The sequence below is a fragment of the Felis catus genome, chromosome D2 (genome assembly GCF_018350175.1).
Source record: "Felis catus isolate Fca126 chromosome D2, F.catus_Fca126_mat1.0, whole genome shotgun sequence".
Taxonomy (NCBI): Eukaryota; Metazoa; Chordata; class Mammalia; order Carnivora; family Felidae; genus Felis; species Felis catus.
In genome coordinates this window covers 65672737-65694723 of record NC_058378.1, presented here as the reverse complement: position 1 = coordinate 65694723, position 21987 = coordinate 65672737, and the positions used below count along the sequence as shown (strand labels likewise).

At 38.3% G+C, this 21987-nt stretch overlaps 2 long non-coding RNA genes across 7 annotated transcripts; one reads left to right on the top strand and one right to left on the bottom strand.

Annotated features, from left to right (window-relative positions):
- Positions 1 to 982: 982 nt before the first annotated feature.
- On the bottom strand, positions 983 to 18126 carry LOC123380908. Of its 2 annotated transcripts, none has more exons than XR_006587305.1 (3): positions 17957 to 18126; positions 5668 to 5773; positions 983 to 1040 (listed from the first exon to the last, which is right to left on the bottom strand). It is a non-coding gene; the product is annotated as an uncharacterized LOC123380908 (long non-coding RNA). The 2 variants fall into 2 exon arrangements; XR_006587304.1 differs by lacking the exon at positions 983 to 1040 and adding an exon at positions 4150 to 4675.
- LOC123380907 lies at positions 15851 to 21297 on the top strand. Of its 5 annotated transcripts, none has more exons than XR_006587303.1 (3): positions 15851 to 16119; positions 18059 to 18226; positions 20779 to 21297. It is a non-coding gene; the product is annotated as an uncharacterized LOC123380907 (long non-coding RNA). The 5 variants fall into 5 exon arrangements; XR_006587299.1 differs by lacking the exon at positions 15851 to 16119 and adding an exon at positions 16470 to 16754; XR_006587302.1 differs by lacking the exon at positions 15851 to 16119 and adding an exon at positions 16471 to 16734.
- Positions 21298 to 21987: the final 690 nt, after the last annotated feature.

The following is a 21987-nucleotide window of genomic DNA, read 5'->3' as shown; positions in this document are numbered from 1 at the left end:
GAATCAATGTATACAGAAAAGGTTTGGATTTTTGGATTTTTTTTAAATAAAATATGTCAGGTGTCATTGAGCTCTTGGAAGAAACCAAAGCAACAACCTATTGTATATGGAACACAGGCCTAAAATTTATAGGATCTCTCAATTGTTTCTACATAGTTTTTATATGAGGTCTCCTGATTTTAAAATATTGTGTCAAAAAAAACAAAGAAAATGCTCATCAACAAAAAATCTACAAGCTACTGACTTGAGATGCCTAGACTACCCAAGTGCATAGTCTCACTGTTAAAAAGAGCCCTTATATTACAAGGCAGGAGAATGATATTTTTTTTAAGTTTATTTATTTATTTTGACATAGAGAGCATGAGTGGGGGAGGGGCAGAGAGACAGGGAGAGTAAGGATCCCAAGCAGGCTCTGCACTGTCAGCACAAAGCCTGATGTGGGGCTTGAATTCACGAACAATGACATCATGACCTGAGCCAAAATCAAGAGTCAGACACTTAACCGACTGAGCCACCCAGTTGCCCCAAGAATGATATTTGTGTGGATTTGAAAAATATCTCCTGGGATCTCAGTTGTCAATGTACAAAATGGGTCTTGAAGTGGATTGCTTTATTAGCTTTTGCTGATTCTCCAAATCTAAAGTTTTAGATTCTCATAATAAAATGCATGGTCTTAACCTGACTACCACACATTATGACTGAGGAGATAGAAAACTCATATATAAAAATGATGCGAGGAACATTTTATAGCACCTTACAGACAAGAGAATCATTTCTCCCCAGCACTCAAGGGAAGGAGTGATTATAACAAAGCAATGCAAAAAATTCAAAAGATAAGCCAGATATTAGAAAAGAGAGACTATAGGGGCGCCTGGGTGGCGCAGTCGGTTAAGCGTCCAACTTCAGCCAGGTCACGATCTCGCGGTCCGTGAGTTCGAGCCCCACGTCAGGCTCTGGGCTGATGGCTCAGAGCCTGGAGCCTGTTTCTGATTCTGTGTCTCCTTCTCTCTGCCCCTCCCCCGTTCATGCTCTGTCTCTCTCTGTCCCAAAAATAAATAAACGTTGAAAAAAAAATTTTTAAGAAAAGAGAGACTATGAACAACTGCTATCCTGATAAGGGGAATATATTTGACAAGCAGGTACTACTTGACAAGGAGATATGACTACAGACAGTCAAATATAGACACTATAGACAAGATTACCTTGTTTTGTTTTTTTTTTTTTTTTGCACATCTACTAGCAACAGATTCTGTCAATTCTTATATAACCAGGAATATCTAATTAACTTTCTATTTTGGTAGTGTTTTACTGGGTATAGAATTCTTGGTTGAGAGGGTTTTCCTTTCATTGTGTTGAATATGTCATCCCATTGACTTCTGGACTGCATGGATTTTGATGATGGCAGATTATGATGTATCTAGGTGAGGATTTATATGGCTTTATCCCATGTGGAGTTTGCTGAACTTGGTTATCTGTATTAATATTTTCCATCAATTTGGGGAACAGTTTGCCATTAGAACTTCAAATATTCTTCCTGCTCCTTTCTTTCCTCTCCTCTTGGGATTCCCTTATATAGATATTAGTATGTTTTATGACATCCTGCAGTCTCTGAGGCTCTTTTCATTTTCCTTCATTGTGTTATTCTTTTTGTTCCTTGAACCAGATAATCTCAATTGAGCTGCATTCAAGTTCACCGATTTTTGTTTTCTTGCCTGTTCAAATCTGCCTTTGAGACCTCCATTGAACTTTTCATTTCACTATTGACTTTTCAACTCCATAATTTTTATTTGAATCATTTAAAAAAATTTCACCTATTTAGTAAGTCTCTGTTAGTCAAGACATCATTCTTTTTTTTTTAATTTATTTATTTTGAGAGACAGAACATGAGAGGGGCAGAGATAGAGGCAGATAAAGAATCCCAAGAAGGCTTCATACTGTCAACACAGAGCCCAATGTGGGGCTTGATCTCACAAACTGTGAAATCATGACCTGAGCCAAACCATGAGTCAGCCACTTAACTGACTGAGCCGCCAGGCACCCAAGACATTATTCTTACACTAAACTAAACCCATACTAAACTAAAAGAATGTTAGTTATTCAGATGTGATTTCCTTTAGTTATCTGAACTTACTGAAAATAGTTGATTTGCCTAGAAAGCCCAATGTTTGGGTCTCTTCAGAGACAGTTTCTATTAACTGATTTTGTTTTTTTTTTGTGTGGGCCATATTTTCTAGTTTCTCTGCCTGCTTCATTTTGTTGTTGAAAACTGGACATTTTACCTCATACAATATGGCAACCCTTGGAAACCAGATTCTCTCCCTTCTCCAGAGTTTATTGTTATTTATTTAGTGACTTCCATGATCTAAATATGAAGTCTGCATTCTTTGTTGTGTGTGGCCACTGAAGTTTTGGCTAGGTTAGCTTTAGTGACCAGCTAATGATTTCAGAAGCATTCTTCTAAATGCCTGAAGCCAATAAGTCTTCCAAATGAAACAACGTCTGTGGTGTTACACATTTCAATTTCCCAGAGATTGGAGTATCAGACAGCTCAGCTTTGTTAACCCATTTAGTTTACTTATTTTCCAAGACAGAAAAATAGAAACATGATAAACATTTTGTTTTATGTGAAGGACACCAAATTTTGCTAAATTAAATTGGTCTCTGGATATATATAGGTCAGCCTAGCACTTTTTTTTTTCACCATCAACAAATCAACATATAACTATGATTGCTGACAGCTCTTTTACCAAACAGAAAGGCTTGGAAATGCCACCAGAAGGGATCAGTGATGCATATATTATGTTACAAAATTGTGTATTTCTGAGGCTAAAGCCAACTGTATATAACATACACAGAGAGATAGATTCACAAAAGAGGTTTTATATCCTCACATCACAATATCTGGTAATTATGTAACCCATATAATAAAATGTGGATTTTTTACAGATGTTTTCCATGGTTATAAGAAATATTATATTAGTTTCCAGCCACCAATGAAATTCAAAGCTGTTGCTTTGACAATGAGCTGATCTCAGAGCTTAACATTTCTTTCAGAAAATGCTCCAGTGCAATGAACATTAGCCATGTTGTAGCCTTCATAGCCATCATCACTACTGTAACAGTCAAATGCAGTGTCCAGTACAACCTCTCTATAGGTTCTTTGCCATAATCAACAGGTGATATCTTACTTCACTGTGATGAAACTGCAGGCCATGGACTGTCAGTTTCCTATGTTCTTTTAGAAAACAGCCAGCATTTAGTACCAAGTAACCACCCAACCATTTCCAAAAACCACATTCAGATGGTTCTGCTAGCTTTGAAGAAGCACAGGAAGGATAGTTTGGAAAATAACAAAAGAAACTGGAACATGTAACACTGTCGATTGATTCTTGGGTGAAAGATTATTGCTGACAGAAATAGCAAACAAAATAGGAAGGAATAATTCCTGATTCCTTCCTCCTGTCTTCCTTTTGTGTCTTTTTTTTTTAATGGGACTTAAGAGGAAGTCATCTAATGGAGGAGAGATATAGTTTGTAGTCTCAGTTCCAGAATCGTAGAGTAGAGTACAGAAGGTTAAGTGTGAGGGGAAAAAGGAATAATGTAATAATTGGTAGAACTTAGCTGGCAGCAATGAGTCATTACTTAAAAGTAAGCTGTTCTTCAGGTCTGTACTATATTTTTGTATAAAATAGGGAATGAATCTCTAAGTTCAAGTAAAAAGATATTTATATATCTATATAACTGTATATAACATGTAATTATATTAATAATGTAATATAATTTTGCATAATATAAATAGCATATAATTTCATATAAGTATATATTAATTATACATACAAGTCACAAACTTTTAGTTTTCTATGAAGATAGTAAGGAAAACATGATTATATATGTGTGTTTCTGAGTTCTTACCTTTCCAGGTAGTATTTTAGATTAAACATAAAATTAAATTAGCATACATATTTACTCTAAACCATTTTTATCACTGTTTTTGGAAAAACATTGTTTTTTTATTGAATTAAGTATATGCACTACAGTATGTCAAATCATCACTAAAAATATCAGATTTAAGAAAATAAAACTGAGGGTATCAGAGTTTTTTTAAATTTATAACACATTTATTTTTTCCAAAAGAGTTCATCCTTTACAATAAAACAGTATAATGGAACTCATATGCAATAAGCCATCCAATTTCAGTGTCTGAAAATAAGAGTAAGGCATTTTGGACCTTTCACTAGCGTGTTTCATTGTATTTCTTTTTTGGGGCCATAAAAAAATAGGCTACTGGCCATAACATATTTTTGTGTGAACAATAGTTTCATTCTTCCTCTACAGGAAGTGAATGGAACCAGAGGTTTCTGCCAAACTCAAGGATTATGCACAGCTTGTGCCTTCTAGAGGCTAGAGTCTAGAAAAATGTACAAGAAGATCTTTAGAAGTGTTTAAGACAGATGAACAATAAGTTAAGCAAAGAATGAGGAAGAGGTAGATTTTGAAAGCCAAATCATACATTGGCAGGCACAACATGCTAGGCTACATTCAAGCATTTGTTTTATGAAGAGTTTCCCCAGTAATTGTCAGGTAAATCTGAGCAACAAGAAGGAAGGCTCCTGGAGTTGCTGGTTGCTGAAGGAAGGATTTCAGAAAGCTAATCTTGGTGTGCTGAGAGATCCTCCTGTAAAGTTTGAAAGCTAAAATTTTTTTTTGAAGATTTCCTGTCTCAAGTGCACACTAAGAGTGATAATCAAGTTCAGAGTATTTCAAAAAGAAATAAGAAAAGGGTGCCTGGGCTCCTCAGTTGGTTAAGCATCCAACTTCTGCTCAGGTCATGATCTCATGGTTCCTGGGTTCTAGCCCCATGTTGGGCTCTGTGCTGACAGCTCAGAGCCTGGATCCTGCTTCAGATTCTGTGTCTCCCTCTCTCTCCACCCCTCCCCAGCTTGTGCTCGCGCTCTCTCTCTCTCTCTCTCTCTCTCTCTCTCTCTCTCTCTCTCTCAAAAATGAACAAATAAACTTAAAAATATAGAAATAAGAGAGGGAAAATAACGTCCTTTATAATGAGAGGAGTTTTAAAACTACAGATGACACCTCAAGTTAAAAGAGCATATTTGTTGGAAAGCCTGGGTGGCTCAGTCAGTTAAGCATCCGACTTTGGCTCAGGTCATGATCTTGCGGTCCGTGAGTTCGAGCCCTACCTCGGGCTCTGTGCTGACAGCTCAGAACCTGGAGCCTGCTTCTGATTCTGTATCTCCCTCTTTCTCTGACCCTCCTTCCATTCATGGTCTGTCTCTCTCTGTCTCAAAAATAAATGTTAAAAAAATAAAAAAATAAAATAAAAAGAGCATATTTGTAACACTGGAAATAGTGACCTTTCTAGAAAGACAATGCATTCAAACCAGTAAGGAGTAGTGTAAGTTATGGAAAGATGGACAATAGTTATTGCTTTTATATGTGTAGCTTTTGGAAGAGTAGACTAAAAAAGGCAGAGCCAACAAGGTAGGGTATTTATACCATTTTTATCAGAAGAGCTTCATATTGCTTAACATATTGGGTTCTTTATTATAAAAGTCTTCAAAATTAATTTGTATTTGGCACTTTTTTCCCATGCAGGATTACTTGAGCTATAATGCATTTGGAAGCAGCAAAATAGGCTGGAAACAAACTTACTTGTTTTTGATGAAAGATAAGGCTCAGCTAGATCATAGTTGTTTGTATTCATGATTCTCAGGGGATGTCTGAGGTATCCATCTTCATGCTAGTCAGAATTTCACAACTGGAAAGAAGGAAGGGAGGGCCCAGGGGAGGGAGAGAGAAAAGAACTTCACTGGAAGGATGATACAACCAACCACATGTTTTTATGTGAAGTGAAAAAGCTCAATTGAGTCAAGGAAGTCAACCCAGTAGGAACATCTCCTTCTATGTCTACCCACCCTTATTCCTAAAAAAGTTATAACTAGGTTGAAACACCCAAGTGTCATTTTACCTTACAATAATGATGGTATGTGATAAGTTAGGGAAAGTGAATTATGGTTACTTTATAAATTGACTTTGTATTCAGAGTCAACAAAATGGAACTATGAAAATTCTTCAGTATTTTTAAATATGTGTTCAATTTGCATATATATGTACCTGCAATTTTTGAGCATTATCTTGCAAATAAACATTCATATATTCCATATTCACATAGTTGGTGGAGGGGTTGACTCAGAGGAATAATGCCATTCTTGGTTTCACACAGTGCTAAACTAAAGGCAAATGGTTTTCTGGAATACGGAGTTGTTGTCACTTAGAACAAATAATAACCATGCAGAACATTGGAGGGAACTGCTTCAGATTAAGTCGGAAAAGGCTTTTTGCACTCCATTCTTTTCCTCTGTGCCCTTTTCTACTTTATCAAGTGACATTTTTTGTCCATTTCTTTTTTTTTCATTGTTTTTCAATTAGTGAGCATCTTGTGAAAAGCACAATAACGACAAAATAATGACTCTCCATGAAAACAGAAACAAATTCTTCTCTCTCTACTCCAACTCACAATCTCACCCATTCCCCCCAAATAAGGTTCCTAATCAAAGAGTCTACATGGACCTTCCAGAAGTTTATTTTTCCAAGAATCAGAAAAACAGAGCCTCAGCTTGCAAGTCCCGATCAGCTTCCATGACCTTGGTTCAAAACTGTATTTTCCGAATCTTACTGACAGAGAAGATGGGAAGTTGATTGACTTGGTGATTGTTTTGCAATCAAACTTTTAAACTCAGAGCAGCCTATCAGACAATCTACTTGGATCACATCCCCATTGTCGTGTAGAGAAATTAGAGAAAGAAATTAGAGAAATACACAACCTCGGTTTTACCTCAAAGAGCTGCATGAGAGCACATCTGCCAAAATGTAGAGCATTTGACCTGGATTGGACCTTAAATGTGAATGCCATCCTGGCATTGCTCTTAGGTTACAGGCATCCTTTAGCCCAGAAAGTAGATCATTATTTTCTGAAACAACATAATTGTCTTCCTTCTGGAGGGTCACTCTGACACAATCTCAGACTATAATTTCAGCTTTCCTGACAACGACTCAGGGTTAGCCTTCTGTTTTGCTCTGACTTCCTGTCATTGTATAGGTTCCCAGAGTCCCGCCTCTTTTTGGAGTTACTTTCCATTCCAAGCATTTACCTTCCCATTTTGAGGCCTTGGTGTTTCCTATCTCTTGACATTTATGACCTTTTATGATCTTTTCCCCTTAAATAACTTCATTCTAACCAAAAGAATAACATTGAAAGATGTCATTTCCACAATTAGATTACACAAGAGTGGGACATCTGCCTTACTAGCATACTCTACTTCCTTCTTGGCTGAATGCTTTAATGAAACCAGATGCCATTCTGAAGAAGGTTGAAGGTTGAAGGTTGAAGGTTGAAGCAAGGAACTGAAGGTAGCCTATATCCAACAGTTGGTTAGAAACTGAGGCCCCCAATTCAATATCCCTTGAGCTACAGATTTTCCAAACAATCAGAGGAGCTTGGATGTTCATTCTTCTCTGGTTAAGTCTCCAGATAAGATATTGACCCTGGCTCCCACCTTGGTTGTAACTTTGTGAGAGACCTTAAACAGAAGACCCAGTCAGTTGTATATACCTTTCTGGCCCACAGGAACTATAAGGTAATAGGGCTGTGTGTGTGTGTGTGTGTGTGTGTGTGTGTGTGTGTGTGTGTGTTGTGTTAAAGTACACATAACATAAAAGTTACCATCTTAACCATGTTTAAGTGTAAAATTCTATGGTATTAAGTATATTCGCATTATTGTGTAACCATCACCATCATCCATCTTCAGAACTTTTTCATTTTCCCCAACTGAAAGTTTCTCATTCAACACTAATTTTCATTTCCCTCTCCTCTAGCCCCTGACATCTGCCATTCTACTTTCTGTCTCTATGATTCTTACTATTCTAGGTATCTCATGTAAGTTGAATCATACATTGCTTGTCCTTTTGTGACTGGGTTTTTTCACTTAGCATTATTTCTTCAAAATCATCCATGTTGCAGCATGTATCAGAATTTTCTTCCTTCTTAAAGCTAAATGATATTCCATTGTAGTAATTCCATGTATATATTTACTTTATTTTAATTTAGTAATTGCCATACTGGTTTCTACTGTCTGTATTATTTTACAAATGAGTGTTGTGTTAAGTCACCAGGATCTGTAGTAATTTGGTTCACAGCAATACACAACTAAAAGGAATAGCTTGTTAGGATACACAAAAGAGAAAAAAAAATACATGGTCCTTGTACTGATGATGCTTATAGCCTATCAGAGAAGACAGAAATGGTCAAGTGTTCATGGGATTGCATGCATGTTCACAACTGATATATATTTAAAAAGATAAGTGTATGGTATAATAAGATTTCTAAAAATTGATTCCACCCAGGCAAGGTAGTCAGAATTACTATCAAAACGAGCAGTAGTTTCAATTGAACCAGCTAGCCAACGGCTATGGCTCAGATTCAATAAAATAAAACCCCTTGCTTTAATATCTCATCCTTCCCTTGCAGCAGAGACCATAGACCACACAAGAAGAGAGGAAAGCACATTATCAAGGCCTCCTCTATAACCAACCCTAATACCAACTGTCTAACCTCTTATATGCAATTGTTGTAGAGTGGCGGAAATTTATCACATGTCATAGGGAAGATTTTTCTGGCACATGTATTACTGTTTTGTGTAACTGTTTTATTTTATTTTGTTTTGAAATAGGCAGTGTTTCTGCTTCACTAAGCCTTAATTAACAGTTATGAGTCTTAGTATCCCTCAAAGCAAACATATAGAAAGATTCAATATTACATGAGTTAATGTGGAAATGTGAGCAGGTATTATTAGAATCTCCTGCTATTAAGACTACTTATTTTTTTTCCTTTTTTGTTTTTTTTTTTATTTTTAATTTTGGACTTTTCATTTCCCTCAAGTGCATTGTAACTTATTTTGGTTGAAATCCTAGATCTCTAGCATCTAAGCTCCAAAATAAAAATAAAGAAACTAATATATTTGGTCTCTCTCATAAGTTTGGTTTACAAATATTTTGATTCTAGACTTAAGCATAACAATTCAGAAATGACAGTTCTCCTGAAAGGTTTTATACTTATCTCCTTTCCGCCATAAATAAGTAATGGTAAAAACAAATTTATTAAGAAAAAATATATATTAGAGTTCATTTTGCACAGTGAGTTAGGATTCTCCAGTAGGGTGTTTGTTTTCCCTTAGGCATGAGAAACCTTTCTTCCTTTCATAGCTAAGACTGGGATATGACTAATGATATAGTCAGGACAGTCTGACTCTGTTTTCTTTTCTTCTTCCCTGTTGTCAGCCTGTCACAAATCCAGTGCTAACTGGCTACATGATGGCAAACAGTGCATTTTCCATATCCTATATTTAAAATGACAATATTAGAAATGATAAACCAAAAGATTTATTTTAGGGGAAAAAGACACATAGATCACAAATGAAATTAACACTTACCACTTAAAACAATATGCCCTCCTAAATAATGATCAGTAAAATGGACTAAAAGCAAGTAGTAGGTAATCCTACACAAATATAACAAACTGAACTCACAGAACCAATTAGCATAGTTTTGAGAGCCAAATTTTTTCATAGAGTAAAGGGAATGTTTGAATTTTCCAAGATTCATTGCAAAGTAGCTTGAATATTGAGTTACTCTAATGTTTATAAGTGGAATTGTCTGTAAATTCTAACTTGGCTGTGCAGGAATGGGTTGTTATTCTTGTATAAAGAGAGAATGTGCAGAATTGGAATGGGGCTGATTGTAATACTTCTTATGGCCCGGTGGGGTCTCTTTTCAAGAGAAAAAGTCAGTAAGTATTATTCACAATCATTCACTATTCTAGTGTGAAGTGAATGTCTGGGCCAAGAAAGGTTCCCTGCAGTTACTTTGTTTGAAGTCAACTTTTTACATCTCCTAGTCTACACTTACTGGCTTTGGGCCAAGGTAGGACTAGTGAACATCACAAGGACAATCAAGAGTGGCACAGGGAAAGTGCTTTTTTTCTTCTTTAATCTCTCCCAAGCAATGTGTTTTCTGAAGCTATCTGTGATTTATTTTCTTTGCTTCTCTGTCATTTCTTGAAAATAATAGAGGTCATTACTTATTAAATATGGAGATCTTATACCAGCCCATTATCCCCAAAGAAAACACAGCAGGACTATACTGGGGGAGCCAACGGAAGAAGGAAGTCAGAGTAAACAGGTCTTTCATAACCCAACCTGCTGTGGCTTATAGAGGGTGAAACTGCTTTCAACACATGCACCTGATGGTCCATCTTATTTCTATAAGAATAGAAGCAAGTGAAGGGTTAATTTATCTTTCAAGTTTTGAAGTAAAGTTTGGCCTTAGTTAACACTGGGATTAAAAAGAAGTTCTTTTTTCTTTAAGTTTATTTATTTATTTGAGGGGGGAGGGGCAGAGAGAGGGGGAGAGAGAGAATCCCAAGAAGGCTCTGCACCATCAGTACAGAGCCCGACACAAGGTTCCATCTTACAAACTGTGAGATCATGACCTGAGCAGAAACCCATAGTTGGACACTTAACTGACTGAGCTACCCAGGTACTCCTAAAAAGCAGATCTTGATTTTTTTTGTTTATTATAAAGCTTTCCAATTTAATTTAATGCTGTATTTATCTAGGAGTGTCATGTTCTGTGTTGTGCGAGAGATATGGAATATAAGGGGACTTGGTGGTCCAGTTAAACACTCCACCCAGCAGGGAGTAAATCATCTCTGCCCTAAAGTGTCTAGCTATTGTTTCTTCTCTGATATCAATGGTTTGGGATCTGACTGCCTTGGTCAGATCCTCACTCACTCTTCAAACATCAGACCACCTGTATCTAGTGTTACCATTAAGCTTGATATAGAATCATAAAACACTACCCTTCCCTCAAAGAGGTTATATTCAATGCTAGGAGACCGGTGTATATTTTCTCTCAATATATGTATGTATACACACACACAGAGATATATTTATTTGTGTATGTGTGTGTGTGTAGATAGAAAGGGAGGGAGACTGCTATGTATCTTCTCTCCAACTACATGCATAGAAAAAGAGGGAAAATATATATATATATTTTATTATATATATTTATAATATAAATATATGTATATATTTATAATATAAATATATACATATATTTATATAAATATATACTTATGTAAATATAAAGTATATATTTATATTATAAATACATATAATATAAATATTTATATTATAAATATATTTTATATAAAGGAGTTAGTAAAGGGAAAACATTAAAAAAAAACAGAGGGAATTATATAAAATGCTGAGTTTAAAACCAGGCCTATTAGAAGGGTGATACAGACAAGACCACAACCTTCTTTAATTCTCAATTTCTTAATCTGAAAAATGGGAACAAGAGACAAGTCTTGCATTCTAATTACCTCCATGCACTTCAATAGATTGAGAACACTCCTTAAAGGACTTATTCCCAAATGTATGGGTCCCCAGGGGTAGCATTTGTGCTGTGCATATATAAATTTCAATAACAAAAGACAGAACATTTCTTTCTTGTGAGCACCAAAGTCAATGGCAGAGCCGCAAGTGGCAAAGCAGCCTTCTAGTTTGTATGTATTCCGTGTACCCAATTGATTGAGCTTCCATTAGGATAGGTAGGGGATACAATGGATAAGCATATACTATTCTTGCCATCATGGAGCTTACACTCTCAAAGCCAGCACTTTCAGAGGAGACAGGCAGGCAGACAGATACACAGAAGCAAATGCATAACAAACATGCAAAAATGGGCTGGAACATGGAGACTGAGTTGGAGTTTCTAGGTGTGGTTGGATAGGCAGGAGAAGAGATAATCAAGCAGTAACTGTGACAAGTATAAGGAGCATAAAGCAGGTGGATGTGGTTGGTGGGGGTTGGGTAAAAGAGAAAAAGATAGGAGGCAGGAGTTGAGGCTGGAAAGACAGGCAGTGGCTAGACCATGCAGGCTCTTCTTATGTTATGTAAGTGCCCTAATAATTTTTATCTCTTTTAGGAACAATAGAGACACCTTTGAAGAAGTGGTATAAACAGAAGAAAGATGGCATACCAGAGACAGTTTTGTTTTTACTAAGTGCTGTTTAGATATAATGTGGAAATCAATTAGTTTGGGGTAACATGGATTAAGGAGACCAGGCAGGAGATTCATGAAGCCTTTTCTAGACAGAGACCATGGTTGCATGAAATAGACTGTTGATAACTGCGTGTATTACTTTCCTGTGACTATCTAACAAATTTGGTAACTTAAAACAACAAAAAATGTTTCTATTCAGTTCTGTAGATCAGAAGTCCAATATATCCCACATATTTCAGGATAATCTCCCCAAATCAAGATCCTTAACTCCATCTGAAAATTCTTTTTCCATAGAATACAAACAACAACAACAACAACAACAACTAACCAAAATGCCAAATCTGAAGGCACAATCTCCCTAGACTTACATCAACTACAAGTTTAGGGAGTCACAAAAATCAGTCTCCATTTCAATAATTTACTAGAAAGACTCACAGAACTCATTTTAAGCTATTATACTCACAGCTATGGTTTATTACAAGGAAAGGTATAGGTCACAATCGGAAAAGAGACACATAGGTCAGAGCCTGGAAGCTTACAAATACAAAGTTCCTTCTTACCCCAGGATATAGTATGCTCCAGGCACCAATGTGTGACAGCATACTTTCAGTATTGCTAACCAGGGGAACTCAGTCAAGTTTTAGTGTTGAGGATTTTGTTATCTACTATTTTCTGGTGTCCAGTGATATCCAAGTGATTGATTGATTGTCCAGGAGGTTGAACACAATCTCCATGTCAACTGATACTAGACAATTTAAAATGACCACCCCAAGAGGTTCCTGGGTGGCTCAGTCGGTTAAACACCCAACTTTGTCTCAGGTCATGATCTCATGGTTCATGTGTTCAAGCCCTGTGTTGGGATCTGTGCTGACAACTCAGAGCCTGCTTTGGATTCTGTGTCTCCTTCTCCTTCTGCCCCTCCCCTGCACACTCTCTCTCTCTCAAAAATAAATTACAATTAACAACCCTTGTTATTTTTTACTTATGTACTACCCCAGTTCAAATTCTGTTTAGAATTCCTTATTAAAGTTCCCAAACTTTTCTTTCTCTTGCAGTTCCCCACCTATTTATTGACTCTTTGTCCAAAAAGTATTTAAAAAAACACCTGCTTTGGTCATCTCTTTACATCTCAATTTCATTACTGAGCCTCCACGTACACGTAATAAAACTTTGGTTATTTCTTTTGTTAGCCTGTCTCATTTAAATTTAATTCTTATTTCAGCTACAAGATCCTAAGGGTAGAGGAAAAAATTCTTCCTTCCCTTTGATCTTAAGGAAAGCTCTTTGGGTAGAGAAGTAGACAGCAACAGACTACAGAGGAAGGGACAGGGGAGAATGTCAAGAAAATTCTGAAAATCAGTTTTACTGCCAAAAGAGAGAAGAAAAAGTGAGGAACTACATGTTTGCCCCCCCCCCCCTACTTTATGCAGCTTGACTTTAAGCTCTTCAATTCTGGAATTTCTACCTCTAGATTCCCTATTCTGTAGATTTCCCAAGGTCAGATCTCAAGATATTACTGAGACAGCCCCAGGGCACACCTCAGGTATTCCCTCAGCTTCTGAGATGCCAGTGAAGCTACTGCAGGAGGCAGATCACAGTGTGTATAAGTGTCCAGCATTACCTGATCCCAAAGTCATGAAACTGTTCGAATGGTCCCAAGAATAGGAAGATGACATCTGAGGGTCCCACAAGGAATTTATCTTTATTAACAAAAATGCAACTCTGGGGAATATCTCAATAGGAACAAGTGTTAGTTCTGTTAACGTAGCTGGGGTTCAACAATAACAAACCCATTATTTTATGTGGCAACTAACAGTGACATTCTGTTTTCCAAAAGAATCTGTCTTATTAACTGAAACTGTCCATTTTCTTCCCATTAACTCCCTTCGTCCTGCAACTTGAACAAATACAAACTGACATGTACATGCTTTCTATGTGATCTCCAAGCCCTGTTTTGCTCTGCTTCTTTTTTTTACAGAGCCAGTTTCATGACAATCAAAGGTTGCCAACCATCACTTGCCACTTGCTCTCAGCGGTAATTTAGCATCTAATAGCCATAACTCACAAGCATGAGGAAATGCAGAAGCTAGGCAGATGGTGATGGGGCACAAATGGAAACGCCTTTAAAAGGGGAGCAAACTGCAGCCTTAAGGACCCAGGACAGGCTGCCCCCAAATGTTCCTAATGGCATGTTAATTATTTTGAATTGAAGCTACCTGGGAAATGTTCAGGAAGCATCCTGTGCAAGGACAGTCTGACCCTCCTCTGTCCCCCAGAAAGCAGGAAACAACGCTCCCACATGAAAACCACCCTCCCTGTACTAAGATGTAAAATGACATCCTTGTCACCAGAGACAGGAACTTTAAAGTGGAAAAGCTGTAGAAACAAACCTTATTATTTTTTCTACTCTATTTTCACCACCTCAATTTTGCTTAGAATCTCTTACTAATTAAAGCTCCCAAACACCTATTCTCTGTATCCTGTCAATTATTCACAAATTTATTGTCTCCATCTGAAATGTATGAAAACTGGGGCGCCTGGCTGGCTCAGTAGGTTAAGTGCCTCACTTCAACCCAGGTCATCATCTCATGGTTCGTGAACTGGAGCCCGGCATTGAGCTCTCCACTGTCAGCACAGAGGCAGGTCAGATCCTTCACCTCTCCCTGCCGCCCCCCGCCCCGCCCTCCCTCCTCATACACACTCTCAAAAATAAACATTCAAAAATAAAAATAAATAAAATGTATGAAAACTGCCTGCCTTGCTCATTTCTTTGGGTCTCAATCTCATTATTGGGCTTCCGTGTGCATATAATAAAACTTTGTGAGGTTTTTGCTTTGTTCTGTTTTGTTTTGTTTTTTCTCTCTTGTTACTCTGCTCCATGTCAGTTTAATTCTTAAATCAGCTGGAAGAACTCTGGAGCAGGGAAGAGTGGAGAAAACATTTTCTTTTTCCCCAACACAGTTCAGAAATGGGAATTAAGCTGAAGAAACATGCTCCGAGTGTACATGAAAAGGAAATAGAAGAAACCTAAAGGCAGATTATTGGCAGAGGTTGGCCACTCTGAAGAGGGACAGCTGATGTTTTCTGTACTACAAGCAGCAGTAACAACAATGACCATGATATTGGTATCTTCCCTCTTTTACCAAGTGCCGTGTGCTGCCAAAGGTTTTGCGAGGTGATCTTTTTTGTGCACATGAAGTTCACATTCAGCATATAGAATACGCTCTGCGCACTGGGAAAATTGTTTAACTTCCCTGAACATTAGTTTATAAAATCTATAAAACGTGACTAAGGTCACAAAGATGGTTACAAGTGGTAGACATAGATTTTAAAGTTAAGTACGGCAGATTTTTTTTTTAATTTTTTTTTTCAACGTTTATTTATTTTTGGGACAGAGAGAGACAGAGCATGAACGGGGGAGGGGCAGAGAGAGAGGGAGACACAGAACCGGAAACAGGCTCCAGGCTCTGAGCCATCAGCCCAGAGCCCGACGCGGGGCTCGAACTCACGGACCACGAGATCGTGACCTGGCTGAAGTCGGACGCTTAACCGACTGCGCCACCCAGGCGCCCCAAGTACGGCAGATTTTTGAGGGTAAATTTTTGCCGTCCTACAGGGTTTGGATCGATAAGGGCATCTGTGAGCTCTTCCTATGACCAGGAATGAACTGTGTGGCTCAGAATTAGAAGGGTAAAGCAATGTTCCCTTTCACACAACTTTCTGCAAGTTTCCCCTGTTGGTAAAATGGAGAGGCTGGCCTACGCGACTGCTCTTTTCCTAACGTTAACATTTTACCAATTCTCCTTGCTGCAGGCTTTTGTGGAGAGACTTCTTCATTTCCTTCTGTTGCCACCAGGCCACGTAAACCCTAAATAGTCCTTCTCAGTTGTAGACCAGAGTGAACACATGAAAGAAAGAATGACTAAGGATCACAGCTCACCGCGCCGTTTCAGATATCAGAGCAATAAAGGTATATGCAAGGTACGGAGCGAGAACCAACCTTTCTCTGATGTCCCTGGACTCTGGGGTGTCAGTGCAAGCAGAGAACACTAAGGCGGCAGGAATCCACAGGTATCAGAGAGAATCAGTCTCCAAATGCTCTTGCTACAACAACCTCTTGATTTTTTTTTTTTTCTTTCATCTTGATTTTCCAACATTGAATAACTCTGGAGTCCAGGAAACTCAGCACCTTGTGCCCAGGGACAACCAACCAAGTGAAGTGGGAGAGGAAGGTATTAGCAGTCTCTACCCCTTGTCTATATGGCGGTAGCTTCTCAGGGAGGGAGGTGAGCTGGTTGCAGCCGCAGACACCCCTGACACTGAGATCCGTTTTCAACTCCTAACACCTGCCCACATGTGAACTTTTATTGCCTAGGCAAACAGTTTTTGCAGGAGTGCCGAACCGGCCGAGTGGGTCTAACAAAGAGAACCTGCTAGTGCTGATTTACTTACAGTGGCCTGCCACCAGGTCAGGGGGAGAGATAACCCGAGAGATTCCCAAACCCACATATTGGAATTATGGACTTCTATAAAACCGTACATTCCTTTGAATGTTCTGCTCAGCTCCCCTATGAGGTCAATCTGCACCACCATCTGGTCAGTCCTTCTCCGTGCCGGTACATTTTTTTTTTTCCAATAAATTGGGCCTGTTTGTCTAACTCCTTATATTACCATGCTATTAAAATGTAAAAGGGGGTTGGTGTCTTAGGTGATCCCTATCCTTCTCTAACCACAACCCTAATGCTGCTTGGTTTTCTCTTAACTGTGAACAGATCACATTTACTTTTGACATTCAAATGAACATGTTCCTTTTTCATTTCTTTAAAGGTATCACCTGTTCTTAAATTCAAACTCTTCCTCCACTGCCCTTACTTCTTGGCTTTGCTGTGGTTTTTTTGTGTGTTTTGTTTTTTTTTTCATTTTTATGTTTGGCTTTTTTCTCTGTTTTTACTTTTTTTGAAAGTCTCTTTTATTTACAAAGTTCACTAACCCCAAAAAGTCATTTTGACAAATTTTGATTTTTATGTCTCTCCAGGTAAAAAAAAAAAGGCTCGGTCTGGCAGTGTGTTTATCGTGGGTGAAGGTAAAAGGAAGACGTTAGGTACACAGAATACTAAATTCTACTTGGCAGCCAAAAGCCACGTAACTTTGCCTCAAGCCTTTTAGAGTATGTTAAACATTTTAAAATAGAGTTCTTTCTGTGAATAACTCACATATATAGTTAGCCAAACCCACGCAACCTTTGCTCTTTTTCCTGCTATTTCAATAGATTGTTAGAGACGATATGCAAATATCCAGATGGGTTTTGTGTTTGCTTTTCACACCTAGGGAAAAACTTGCTGCAGCCCCACCATTGCTGGAGAGAAGACTGGGATTTGGGCAATAGCGAGCCAAGTTCTCAGTTGCCCATGTTGGCTTAGTTCATCAGTTTTGTGCAAGTGTAAAACTACCTCTTTTCCCTTAGAGCCGTGGCCCTGGGGCAGGCCGCAGAGAAGTTCGCAGCTCTACCTGGCCCTTTTCAGCCGCTGCCTTTTCCTAGACGGTGCCTGGTAATTGCTCGCTCTGGGAGCATCTGCCGTATGGGGTGGTCCTGGGCAGAGCAGGAGCAGGAGACCTCCCACACTGCAGGGTTGTTTTATCTCCCCCCATTTCCTGCTTCTCCCTTCCTCTTACAAGTAGTTGTCAGTTTGTTACACTGAAACACTTGTTGTGGGTTTTTGGTTTATTCTGACCCACACAGGACAGCCAGGTAAACCACCTCCTTCTCACCTAACGTTTAGGCCCCGCCCCGCCCCTTCCAGGGTCCTACGCCTTTTACCTTGTGTTTCATCAGCGAGGTCCTCGTTACAGCCCAAGATCTTAGGATTTCTGAAAAGTCAGAGGTGAGTGGAATCATTCTTCCCCATCTGCTTCTTTTCAGGGACCAATGGACTCCACGAGGATGATGGTAGAAGCTCTTTAATCTCTCCACCACGAGGTCCTCCTAGATAATGAGTTATGAAAAGAAGCTGAGGCATGCAGAGCTGGAATCACCTAAGATTTGAAGCTTTCAGAAGTTAATCTACTGCTCAAGATCACCTGTGGATAGGTAATGCCTACCCCCCCCCGCCCCCCATTGAAAGTAGGCACTTGACTCTAGAGACAAGAGACCTCATCACCTTACCACAGTATTTTCCAAGGCGTTTTACCCCAGGGGTCCCTTTGAAAAATATTTTTAAGTTTTTTTTAATGTTTTGTTTATTTTTGAGAGGTAGAGTGTTTTCTTAATGTTTTATTTATTTTTGAGAGATAGAGTGTGAGCGGGGAGGGGAAGAAAGAGAGAGGGAGACACAGAATCCAAAGCAGACTTCAGGCTCTGAGCTGCCAGCACAGCTGACGCGGGGATCGAACCCATGAAGTGGCAGATCATGACCTGAGCCAAAGTCGGGAATTTAACTAACGGAGCCACCCAGGCACTCCTGAAAAATGTTTTTTTAAACTGCGACTGGAGCATGTGTGAAACCATGCGCATATGTGTGTGTGTGCTCCATGCAGCTCAGGGACAGTCTAGACAGCCCGCCCTTGTGATTACAGGGGCCTCCATCGCTGCTTCTCTGTGGTGCTGGCCCTAGAGAAACTTCCTCTGTGCTCAGCTCAGCCCAAATGCAGCTGCTGAAGTTCTGCGTGTGCGGTTCCATATGACGTATCCGTGCTGCTAAAATGAACCCCCTCTCAAGAGGAAATTCAAATCACTTATCATCAGCGACGTTTCCAAACTGCTCATTAGTATATTTTAAAATGGCCTGGAATCAATGACATTTAGTCACGAGTAAGAGCATTCTTCGAGATTATTTTAGCCTGTCCCAGCTATGTTTTCCTGTTTGTGTGTAAACATGTATGTACGTATACACCTGCCTTTATATATATGTATACAAAGGCGCTTATGTACATATCCATAAATACGTGTTACTTGGGGGACAGTAGGCAGAAATACTTTTGAAAACTCTTTCTGCTTCATGTGTAGCCATTTCCTTCTAACATACAAGGCATTTTAAGAACATACGATGAATTTTTGTTTTAATTTTTCTCAAAAGCAATCTCTTAATTTGAGAAACAGAATAATAAAAGGTAACTTTGACAAATTACTCGAGGTGAGAATTGAATTAAGAATCAGTCCTGTTTCTAATGGCTTGTGTGAATGTGTATCTATTGTAGCATGTCCATGCATGAATTATAGTTATAGAAATAGGTAATGGTAAAGGTTGAAAAATACTCAACTACCCTCTATTTACCCTTCATTTATCAAACTGCTAGTTCAGTGAAAACATGTCACATACCATTTGGCTCAATAATTCTATCCTAAGAGTTTAACCAAGAAAAATATTTTTTTTAAACTCTGTAGAAATATAATTATATGAACGTTCACCAGAGCATTGTTGCTAATATTGAAAAACTGAAAACATCATTATGTAGATTAAACAATTGGCTATATATATATACACACACACACACACAATATATATATGTATATATATGAATTTAATTGAATACAATCTAGCTTTAAACATGTCATTGCCAAATGAATGTACTGATGCAAGAATATGTCACAGTTATGTTAAAATATAAGTTAAGCCATGGGGATGTAATGTACAACATGGTGACTATAGTTAGTAATACTGCATTGTATATTTGTAGCTGGGAGAGTAGATCTTGTAAGTTTTTGTCAGAAGGAAAAAAAATATTTAACTATGTAGGGTCGTGGATGTTAACTGACTTGTGGAGATCATTTCACAATATATGCAAATCTTGAATTGTTGTATTGTACACCTGAAACTAATATAATGTTTTGTCAATTATACTGCAATAAAAAGGAAAAAAAAGAATACTAGTTAGAGGGGAAAAAAACCCATCAAAACAGCAATTAAAATATCCACAACACAGCAAAAAATAAAAATATATTAATTATAGCTCATGTAATACTTGTAAAGCCCAAACTAATCTTTTGCTCCAGAGAAAAATTTTACCTTGAATAATTTACTTGAATTTATTTACCTTGAAAAATTTATTAATAAATACAATGCCTCTTACACTTCTATGCATTTCAAATTTTATGGGAAATATTTGAGGTTTGGTGAAACTTTTCCTCCATTAGCTCCTACAATCAAATCATAATAGCTTACTTACTCTAAAAACTAAGTGTTATGATACATCATAAAAAATAAGTTAATAAAAATTACAGTGTAAACCTCTTTTTGAAAAAAATACAGGTAGGAAAATGTGTGGAAGTATATACACAAAAGTGTTTAGAGGTTATTTTTAGGTAGAGAGTTTATGAATTATTTCTATTTTTTCTTCATATTGATGTTTATATTAAGATTTTTATTATAATTAATTAATAGGGAAAAAATGTCTTATGCCTTCATAAGCGTTGATTGTACCCTTGTAAAAACTCCAGTTTCTTTCTTTGGTTTTGCTTGAATAAGTGATTATAATCGTCAAAAAATATGTGAAGATATATTTGTAGAATATGTGACAACAGGAATTTCACAATTTTTATAATTTACCATAGAGAAGCAATTAGGCAAATTAAAAACAATTTTCAGAGTAAAGCATGTGATTAGTAGATAATTCATATATTCTCCAATTGTCTTTCCTTGCTAGGGACATGACTACGGTGGAGAGAGAAAGATGGAACCTTATCTTGGAGGGACCCATAGCATGCTTCCTCCTTCCAGTCTTCAAGCCTCTCTTCTCACTGTGAGGGAAGCCCTGACATGGGAAGTGCTGTTGTAATTGCAGAAATGGTTCTACTGTCAATCTTTTGAACTGTGAAATTTAACCTGATCACATGGAAAAAAAAATGCACCTCAAGTAGCTTGTCCCACTGGAGAAAAATGTTACCAGGGAGGAGACTGGCCTCAGGCCACTGTGTGCCAGTCAAGTGACAATTCTGTTTCTGCCTTTGTGCCTCATTTCAAAGTGAATAAAGGTAGAAACCTTGCTGTGAGTCCTGACCCAGCTCATCCCACCCAATTAAAGACACTAAAATGTCATTGTCATTTACCTTAAGTAGCTTCAAAGTAACTCATTCTTGGGGTGCCTGGGTGCCTCAGTCGGTCCAGCGTCCAACTCTTGATTTCAGCTCAGGTTGTGATCCCAGGATGCTGGGATCCACACTGAGCATGGAGCCTAGTTGAGATTCTCATTCTCTCTCTCTCTCTCTCTCTCTCTCTCTCTCTCTCCCCCCCCCCCCCCCGTCTCTCTGTCTCTCCCTCTGCCCCTCTTCTCCACTCACAATCTCTCCAAAATAAAATTTACAAATAAAATAAAATAAGTAACTCACCCTGCAGAAAATCTGAGCTTTTAAGGCTATCCCTGTCCTTAACCCCAAACTTCTTCTGTAGGCCTATCTCTCATAATTTGTCCACATTTAGTATAAAGAGTGGAATCAATGATTAAAAGAGGAGTTCACGTGCTATAAGAGGTAATGGTGGTACCCATACTGAAGGGAGGGAGAGTGTTCTTAGTCTGGCTCTTTCCCATAATGGTGATGATTGGACATAGAGAGAAGACTTGGATATTGCCCGGGGCTCCAGCTAAAGGGCTGAGCTGTGAGATCTGGACCTAGGGGCACCAACTGGGTCCTTTGTACAGATACAGGTATAGATGCAGAGAGAAGGTTCTTCCACAACATTCAGGCTTAGGACAAAGGGCTCTAGCACCAAAGGTCCTGGTCAGGACTAGCTGTCCACTCAGAAATTCTGAGGTATGATGATAGACAAGAACCCAGAGTTGGCGTTATGCACACATATAGGCAGACACACATTTGGCATCATTAGCAGGGATCTGGATCTTGGCCTTAAAATGAGA